Below are 9708 nucleotides of genomic sequence, written 5' to 3'. Positions count from 1 at the left end.
TCCATATGTTTCATGTTATGGTCAGGCTTACCTTAATTCTTCTTTCATAGTTGTGGAAGCTTGCGAGAGGGGTTAATCATAAGTGGGAGGCTTGTCCGAGGAAGGGCAGAACCCAAGCACCGGTCCACCCACATATCAAATTATCAAGGTAACGAACGCGGATCATATGAGTATGATGAAAACTAGCTTGACAGTAATTCCCATGTGTCCTCGGGAGCGCTTTGCTTTATATAAGAGTTCGTCCAGAATTGTCCTTTGCTACAAAAAAGATTGGGCCACCTTGCTGCACCTTGTTTACTTTTGTTACTTGTTACCCGTTACGAATTATCTTATCACACAACTATCTGTTATCGATAATTTCAGTGCTTGCAAAGAATACCTTGCTGAAAACCGCTTGTCATTTCCTTCTGCTCCTCGTTGGGTTCGACACTCTTACTTATCGAAAGGACTACGATAGATCCCCTATACTTGTGGGTCATCAAGACTCTTTTCTGGCACCATTGCCGAGGAGTGAAGCACCTTTGGTAAGTGGAATTTGGTAAGGAAACAATTATATATAGTGTGCTAAAATTTACTGTCACTTGTTACAATGGAAAATAATCCTTTGAGGAGCTTGTTCGGGGTATCTTCACCTCGACCGGAAGAGCAAAGAGTTGCTCCTCAACCTACTGCACCTACTGAAAATATTTATTATGAAATCCCTTCGGGTATGATAGAGAAACTGCAAGCTAATCCTTATGCAGGAGATGGAACATTACATCCTGATATGCACCTAATCTATGTGGATGAAGTTTGTGGATTATTTAAGCTTGTAGGTATGCCCTAGGATGTTGTCAAGAAGAAGGTATTCCCTTTATATTTGAAGGGAAAGTGATGAACCTCAAGTATAGGGGATCTATCGTAGTCCTTTAGATAAGTAAGAGTGCCGAACCCAACGAGGAGCAAAAGGAAATGATAAGCGGTTTTCAGCAAGGTATTCTCTGCAAGTACTGAAATAAGTGGTAACAGATAGTTTTGTGATAAGGTAAATTGTAACGAGCAACAAGTAACAAAAGTTAATAAAGTGCAGCAAGGTGGCCCAATCCTTTTTGTAGCAAAGGACAAGCCGGAACAAACTCTTATAATAGGAAAAGCGCTCCCGAGGGCACATGGGAATATCGTCAAGCTAGTTTTCATCACGTTCATATGATTCGCGTTCGATACTTTGATAATTTGATATGTGGGTGGACCGGTGCTTGGGTGCTGTTCTTACTTGAACAAGTATCCCACTTATGATTAACCTCTATTGCAAGCATCCGCAACTACAACAAAAGTATTAAGGTAAACCTAACCATAGCATGAAACATGTGGATCCAAATCAGCCCCTTACGAAGCAACGCATAAACTAGGGTTTAAGCTTCTGTCACTCTAGCAACCCATCATCTACTTATTACTTCCCAATGCCTTCCTCTAGGCCCAAATAATGGTGAAGTGTTATGTAGTCGACGTTCACATAACACCACTAGAGGCTAGACAACATACATCTTATCAAAATATCAAACGAATACCAAATTCACATGGCTACTAATAGCAAGACTTCTCCCTTGTCCTCAGGAACAAAGGTAATTACTCACAAAGCATATTCATGTTCATAATCATAGGGGTAATAATATGCATATAGGATCTGAACATATGATCTTCCACCAAATAAACCAACTAGCATCAACTACAAGGAGTAATCAACGCTACTAGCAACCTACTAGCACCAATCCCAGACTTGGAGACAAGAATTGGATACAAGAGATGAACTAGGGTTTGGAGATGAGATGGTTCTGGTGAAGATGTTGATGGAGATTGCCCTCTCCTGATGACAGGAGCGTTGGTGATGACGATGGTGATGATTTCCCCCTCCCGGAGGGAAGTGTCCCTAGCAGAACAGTTCTGCCGGAGCTCTAGATTGGTTCCACAAAGGTTCCGCCTCGTGGCGGCGGAGTTTCGTCCCGAAAGGTTCCTTCTGATTTTTTTCTCATCGAAAGACTTCATATAGCAGAAGATGGACGTCGGAGAGCCACCAGGGGGCCCACGAGGTAGGGGGCGCGCCCTAAGGGGGGGCCCCCACCCTCGTGAGCTGGGTGTGAGCCCCTGGCCTTCATCTTTGGCGAGGATTTTTCTTTATTTATTTTAAGATGTTCCATGGAGTTTCAGGACTTTTGGAGTTGCGCAGAATAGGTCTCTAATATTTGCTCCTTTTCCAGCCCAGAATTCCAGCTGCCGGCATTCTCCCTCCTTATGTAAACCTTGTAAAATAAGAGAGAATAGCCATAAGTATTGTGATATAAAGTGGAATAGAAGCCCATAATGCAATAAATATCGATATAAAAGCATGATGCAAAATGGACGTATCAAAAAGGCATTGACATGGTTTAGGCTATGTGATGATATTGGATCATGGAACTACAAACAATTGAAATTGGAATTTCATCAGAAGTTATATGCTATGCATCTGGTTCATCATGATCGGAATTATAAATAGAATTTTTGGCCTCATGAAGGAGAAAGTATCGCTCAAGCTTGGGGGGAGGCTTAAGTCAATGTTATATTCATGCCCCAATCATGAGCTCTCAAGAGAAATTATTATTCAAAAAAATTATGCTCGGCTTTCTCATAATGATCGATGCTCGATACTTCTTGTACCGGTTCATTTATGAAGAAGGATATTGAATTCAAATGGGATTTATTGGAAAGAATTAAACGCAACTCTGAAGATTGGGAACTCGACGAAGGTAATGAGTCAGGTATAAACCTTAAGTTTTATTGTGTTAATTCTTTTATGGATACCGATGCTTTTCGTGAATTTAGCACTAAATATGGACTTGACTCTGAGATAGTAGCTTCTTTCTATGAATCTTTTGCTACTCATGTTGATCTCCCTAAGGAGAAGTGGTTTAAATATCATCCTCCCATTGAAGTGAAAGTAGTGGAACCTATTAAAGTTGAGGAAGAAACTATTACTTATAATGTTGATCCTATTGTACCTACTGCTTATATTGAGAAACCACCTTTTACTGTTAGAACAAAGGATCATGCTAAAGCTTCAACTGTGGTTCATAAGAGTTATACTAGAACACCTACACCCCCTGAACAAATTAAAGTTGAACCTAGTATTGCTATGGTTAAAGATCTCTTGGTCGATAATATTGATGGGCATGTTATTTATTTCTATGATAAAGTGCTAGAATTGCTAAACCCAATATTAAAGATAAACATGGACCCGTTGTTGGCATGACTGTTGTTTCTGTTAAAATAGGAGATCATTGTTATCATGGCTTATGTGATGTCGGTGCCAGTGTGAGTGCAATTCCTTTACTCCATATAAAGAAATTATGAATGATATTGCACCTGCCGAGATAGAAGATATTGATGTTACTATTAAGCTTGCCAATAGAGATACTATATCACCAATTGGGATTGTTAGAGATGTTGAAGTCTTGTGTGGGAAAATAAAATACCCTACTGATTTTCTTGTTCTTGCTTCCCCACAAGGTGATTTTTGTCCCATTAAATTTGGTCGACTTTTCTTGAATACTATTAATCCTAAGATAGACTGCGAGAAAGATATTGTTACTGTTGGTTTAGGGGATATGCCTCATGATTTTAATTTCTCTAAATTCCGTAGACAACCCCATGATAAAGAATTGCCTAGTAAGGATGAAATTATTGGTCTTGCTTCTATTGTCGTGCCTCCTACTGATCCTTTAGAACAATATTTGCTAGACCATGAAAATGATATGTTTATGAATGAAAGAAGGGAAATAGATGAAATATTCTTTAATCAAGGGCCTGTTTTGAAACATAACTTGCCTGTTGAAATCCTTGGGGATCCTCCTCCACCCAAGGGTGATCCCGTGTTTGAGCTTAAAAATTACCTGATACTCTGAAATATGTTTATCTTGATGAAAAGAAGATATATCATGTTATTATTAGTGCTAACCTTTCAGAGCATGAAGAAAAGAAGTTATTGAAAACTCTGAAGAAGCACCATGCCGCTATTGGATATACTCTTGATGATCTTAAGGGCATTAGTCCCACTCTATGTCAGCACAAAATTAATTTGGAGCCTGATGCTAAACCAGTTGTTGATCACCAATGAAGGTTAAATCCTAAGATGAAAGAAGTGGTAAGAAATGAAATACTAAAGCTTCTGGAGGCAGGTATAATTTATCCTATTGCTGATAGTAGGGTAAGTCCTGTTCATTATGTCCCTAAGAGGGGAGGTATTACTGTTGTTCCTAATGATAAGAATGAATTGATTCCACAAAGAATTGTTACAGGTTATAGAATGGTAATTGATTTTCGAAAATTAAACAAAGCTACTAGAAAAGATCATTGCCCTCTACCTTTTATTGATCAAATGCTAGAGAGACTATCTAAACATACACATTTTTGATTTCTAGATGGTTATTCTGGTTTTTCTCAAATACTTGTGTCAAAAGATGATCAGGGGAAGACCACTTTTTTACTTGCCCTTTCGGTACCTTTGCTTATAGCCTTTTGGTTTATGCAATGCACCAGCTACCTTTCAAAGATGTATGACTGCTATATTCTCTGACTTTTGTGAAAAGATTGTTGAGGTTTCCATGGATGATTTCTCCGTTTACGAAACTTATTTTGATGATTGCTTAAGCAACCTTTATCGAGTTTTGCAGAGATGTGAAGAAATTAATCTTGTCTTGAATTGGGAGAAGTGCCACTTTATGATTAATGAAGGTATTGTCTTGGGGCATAAAATTTCTGAAAGAGGTATTGAAGTTGATAAAGCTAAAGTAGATGCTATTGAAAATATGTCGTGTCCTAAAGATATCAAAGGTATAAGAAGTTTCCTTGGTCATGCTGGTTTCTATAGGAGGTTTATTAAAGACTTCTCTAAAATTTCTAAGGCCTCTCACTAATCTCTTGCAAAAAGATGTTCCTTTTGTTTTTGATGATGATTGTGTAGAAGCATTTGAAATACTTAAGAAAGCCTTGATTTCTGCACCTATTGTTCAACCGTCTGATTGGAATTTACCCTTTGAAATTATGCGCGATGCTAGTGATTATGTTGTTGGTGTTGTTCTAGGGCAAAGAGTTGATAAGAAATTGAATGTTATCCATTATGCTAGTAAAACTCTAGACAGTGCCCAGAGAAACTATGCTACTACTGAAAAATAATTTTTAGCTGTTGTGTTTGCTTGTGATAAGTTCAGATCTTAATTGTTGGTTCCAAAGTAACCGTTCACACTGATCATGCTGCCATTAAATATCTTATGGAAAAGAAAGATGCCAAGCCTAGACTTATTAGATGGCTTCTCTTGCTACAATAATTTGATTTGCATATTATCGATAGAAAGGGAGCTGAGAACCCCGTTGCAGACAATTTGTCTAGGTTAAAAAATGTTCGTGATGACCCACTGCCTATTGATGATAGTTTTCCTGATGAGCAATTAGCTGTCATAGACGCTTCTCGTAGTACTCCATGGTATGTTGATTACGCTAATTACATTGTTGCTAAATTCATACCACCAAGTTTCACATACCAGCAAAATAAAAGGTTTTTCTATGATTTAAGACATTACTTTTGGGATGACCCACACCTTTATAAAGAAGGACTAGATGGTGTTATTAGACGTTGTGTACCTGAGCATGAATAGGAACAGATCCTACGCAAGTGCCACTCTGAGGCCTATGGAGGACACCACTGTGACGCCCCTGACTTGACCGTACACTAATCATGCACGCAAATATGTACGATCAAGATCAGGGACTCACGGGAAGATATCACAACACAACTCTAGACACAAATTCAAATAATACAAGCTTCATATTACAAGCCAGGGGCCTCGAGGGCTCGAATACAAGCTCGATACACAAGAGTCAGCGGAAGCAACAATATCTGAGTACAGACATAAGTTAAACAAGGATGCCTTAAGAAGGCTAGCACAAACATCAACGATCGAAGAGGCAAGGCCTCCTGCCTGGGACCTCCTAACTACTCCTGCTCGTCGGCGGTCTCCACGTAGTAGTAACCGTCGGCGGTGGCATCTGGCTCCAAAGGATCCACCATCTGGTTGCATCAACCGGAAAGAAGAAGGAAGGGGGAAAAGGGGTAGGTAAGCAACCGTGAGTACTCATCCAAAGTACTCACAAGCATCAGATATATACTAAGTATGCATTGGTATCAAATGAAAGGGTTGTATCTGTGGACTGAACTACAGAATGCCAGAATAGAGGGGAAGGCCTAGCCTATCGAAGACTAGCATCTTCAAGCAGCTCCAAGCATCTTGCAGTATGTAGAAGAGTAAAGAATAGCAGTTTACATTTAGCAAACATGTTGTAGCATTAACGCCCAGAGATCCTTCTCGACTCCCTACGAGAAAGCAATCCCGGAGTCACATATCTCAAGTATCCATTTCTAGTTGTAATAGATCAGGATATAAGTCTGAACGTCCATTATCGTGGACACGGTATTAGAATATATGTCTTCCCTGCAGGGGTGCACCACGTTTTCCAACACGCTTGATTACTCTGGTCGGACACACTTTTCTGGGTCAATGCCCGGCCTCGAAAAATCAACACGGCGTATCCCTACCTAGGCTCAGCAGAGAGGTCCCCGCCGGTCTACATCCGAAGCACTCCAGGGTCTGGGCCCATCGCCCGTTGCACTCCGGATCATTGCGCGCAGGGTGAATACCAGCACCGCCTCGAATGGCCAGCACGATCCGACCGTGCTGCAATGCTGAACTGGACATCTTACAAAGCTTCGGCTGGTACTACGTCGTCGAGGCCCATAACTATTCTCGCGTGGTGGTTAGTGCGTAAAGGCCAAAGGCCAACGCAGAACAAATACCCAAACCATAGTGTATTATTAGCTTGCGGAGATGAGCAGAGACTCACCATAATGTGACCCCATCGCCCCATCTCGAGGAAATACGGCAAGGGCAAGCCCAGCCCACTCGAGGGTTGCCTGACTTCCCGGCCGTGCCTCGTAACCATCTTGCGGGTGCTCTCCGAGCCCGCCCGACTTTCCCAAAGGTCTCAAGTATTGTCAAGGTAACCGTGTGTCCAAACATGAAGGGGAAAACCCGAGGAATCACCCCCGATGGATTCCACTCAATGTAATCATCAAGGTGAACGTAAGAGGGACCACCCTCGAGGTTCACACTTGAGGTGTTGAACGACAGAGCCGTATTGGGAAAGGTGAAAGAGGAAATCACCCTCGATGACCACGACCGAATAGCTACACTACAGAATTATCATCAGGAGTGCGTTATGAGGGATCACCCTCGGCACTCGATAGTAGCTCTGCAGAGTCGAGCAACAAAAGGGGCGTGATGTGATGTGAGGTGTCGGGCTCTGGTCGTCGATCACGTTGATTGAGTCATCGAAGATGAAGCAGGGTAACAAGGACAAGGTGGGGGTCACTGATGGATCTCTAACCGACCTATACTAAGCAGTTTAGGATAAGCAGGTAAGGTACAACAGCAGGTTACAAAAGCAGGCTATGCATCAGAATAGGAGCAAACAATAACAGTAGCAAAATCTAATGCAAGCATGAGAGAATAGAATGGGTGATGTCGGGATGATCAAAGGGGGGGCTTGCCTGGTTGCTCTGGCAAGGAGGGGTCGTTGTCGACGTAGTCGATCACAGGGGCATCAGCAGCGATCTCGAGGTCTACCGAAGAGAAGAGGGGGAAGAAACAGTAAATACATAGCAAACAGATGCATGACAAGACAATAAGCGATGTTAGAGGTGTTCTACCGCGGCATTACACGATACCGTGGAAGGGGGGAAACATCCGCGAAAGTTTTCCCAAAGTTTGCATTTTTCGGACAGATGAAATGGAGGGGGACGGTTGCAGGTTCGCTATGCTAGGGACGTGTGGCAGACGAACGGGCTGCGTATTCGGATTCCTCTCGTCATTCTGAGCAACTTTGATGTACAAAGTATTTTCATCCGAGCTACGGTTTATTATATATGGATTTTCAAAGATTAAAACATTTTCTGAATTTTCTGATTTAAATTAATTCAAAAGCATTAAATAGCTTAATTGCTACGGGTACAGAGAAGTGCACCCAGCAACATGCACATGCAGCTGACAGTGGGGTCCAGGGGGGTGCTGAGTCAACATGACTGTTGACCGGTCAAAAGGTTGACTGGGGTCCACCTGTCATTGACACATCTAGCTAATTAGATGATTTAGTGGGCTAACTAATTAGTTAGTTTAACTAAACCAATAGAATTAAGTTAATTTATTGATTAAATAACTAGTTAATTAAATATTATTATTTTTAATCTTAATATATATATATTGGACAGGGGCGTGGGCCCCTGTGGTCAGCTGCCCAGAAGGCTTTAGCGGGTGACGGGCGTAACGGCCGGGCACCCGTGCCCGAGGGGCGCTACGACCGGGGGCGAGGCGAGGCCAGCGGGGGCGCCGACGCAGCGCGGCCAGGGGGGCACGGCCGGGAGGAGGGGACGGGACGGCCTGGGGCCGGCAACGCCGTCGAGCGGCGCCGGCGGAGGGCAGCCAGAGGCGAGGCGGGCGCGGCGTGGGGAGGAGCTGCGGGCTCGGCTGCGAGCGGCGCCGAGGCGGATGGCGAGCGAGGCGCGGGGCGGCGGTGGAGCGGCACAGGTGGGCGCGCGAGCGCGTGTGCAGGCGGCGCAGGGTGCGGGCAGTGATGCGTGGAACAGAGCCGCGGGGAGAGGGGCGCGGCTCGCGGACGCGCGCTGAGGGCGGCCGGCGAACAGGGTCACGGCGGGCGGCGCGACAACGGCGAGGTCACGACGGGGGGGGGGGGGGGGGGGGGGGGGGGTTCTCACCCGCATTGAAGGGGAGGCCCGATGCAGGGGAACGCGACGGCGGGGAGGTGGCGCGGGGGGGGGGGGGGGGGGGGGGGGGGTCGAGGAGGCGAGGTGACGCGGAGCGGCTCCGGCGAGCAGCGTCTGTCGACGAGGTCGGGGCGGGGAGGCCCTTCGGGATCCAGGAATGGGGAGGAGGATGGGGCCGCGAGTAGGACGACGACGGGGCAGCGCCAGGCGGCGTCGGCAAGGTAGCGCTGGGAAGGGCGGCGGCGGGGTCGCGTGATCGGGCGTCGGGGCGCCGTGGGATCTGGCTCCTCAGCTCCGATCTAGACGGGGGAGGAAGGGGATGGGGAGCGAGAGGGTGAGTGGGAGGGATCGTGGGGAGTGGGGTTGGGCTCTAGGGTTTCTGGGGAGTGGGGGTGGTTATGCGGGGAGAGGTGGGCCGACCGGGGTGGGCTGATTGGCCCAGTTGGGCCGAGGGGTCTTTTTTTGTTTTGTTTTTTTTCTCCTTTTCTTTCAATCATTTTTGTTGTTTGATTTAAATTTGAATTTTGAAAACGAACGAGATTGAATCATCGCAAGGTTAACAACAGTAATTGTGGTGATGTGGCAACATTAGCATGGGAATACTGTAGCATAACTATCTGGGCGTTACAATTCTCCTCCACTATGAGAAATCTCGTCCCGAAATTTAGGAGGTAGAAGGAAAAAAAGTGGGGTATTCATCACGCAGGCGATCCTCGCGTTCCCAGCTGGCTTCGTCTTCAGAGTGATGCGACCACTGGACCTTGAGGACCTTGATCACCTTCTGACGTGTGCGGCGTTCAACTTGGTCGAGAATGCGGACTGGATGCTCTTTATAGGAGAGGTCTTATTGCAACTCAAGCACT

General features: G+C 44.9%; 1 long non-coding RNA gene across 1 annotated transcript; it reads right to left on the bottom strand.

Annotated features, from left to right (window-relative positions):
• Window positions 1–5817: 5817 nt before the first annotated feature.
• On the bottom strand, window positions 5818–9202 carry LOC147980216 (uncharacterized). Its single transcript, XR_015599776.1, has 3 exons — window positions 8837–9202; window positions 7616–7687; window positions 5818–6079 (listed from the first exon to the last, which is right to left on the bottom strand). It is a non-coding gene; the product is annotated as an uncharacterized LOC147980216 (long non-coding RNA).
• Window positions 9203–9708: the final 506 nt, after the last annotated feature.

This window comes from Triticum urartu, chromosome 3A (assembly GCF_056163025.1).
Source record: "Triticum urartu cultivar PI428250 chromosome 3A, HENAU_Tu73, whole genome shotgun sequence".
Taxonomy (NCBI): Eukaryota; Viridiplantae; Streptophyta; class Magnoliopsida; order Poales; family Poaceae; genus Triticum; species Triticum urartu.
Note: the sequence above shows the minus strand (reverse complement) of the source record. Positions and strands in the feature narration are given on the sequence as shown.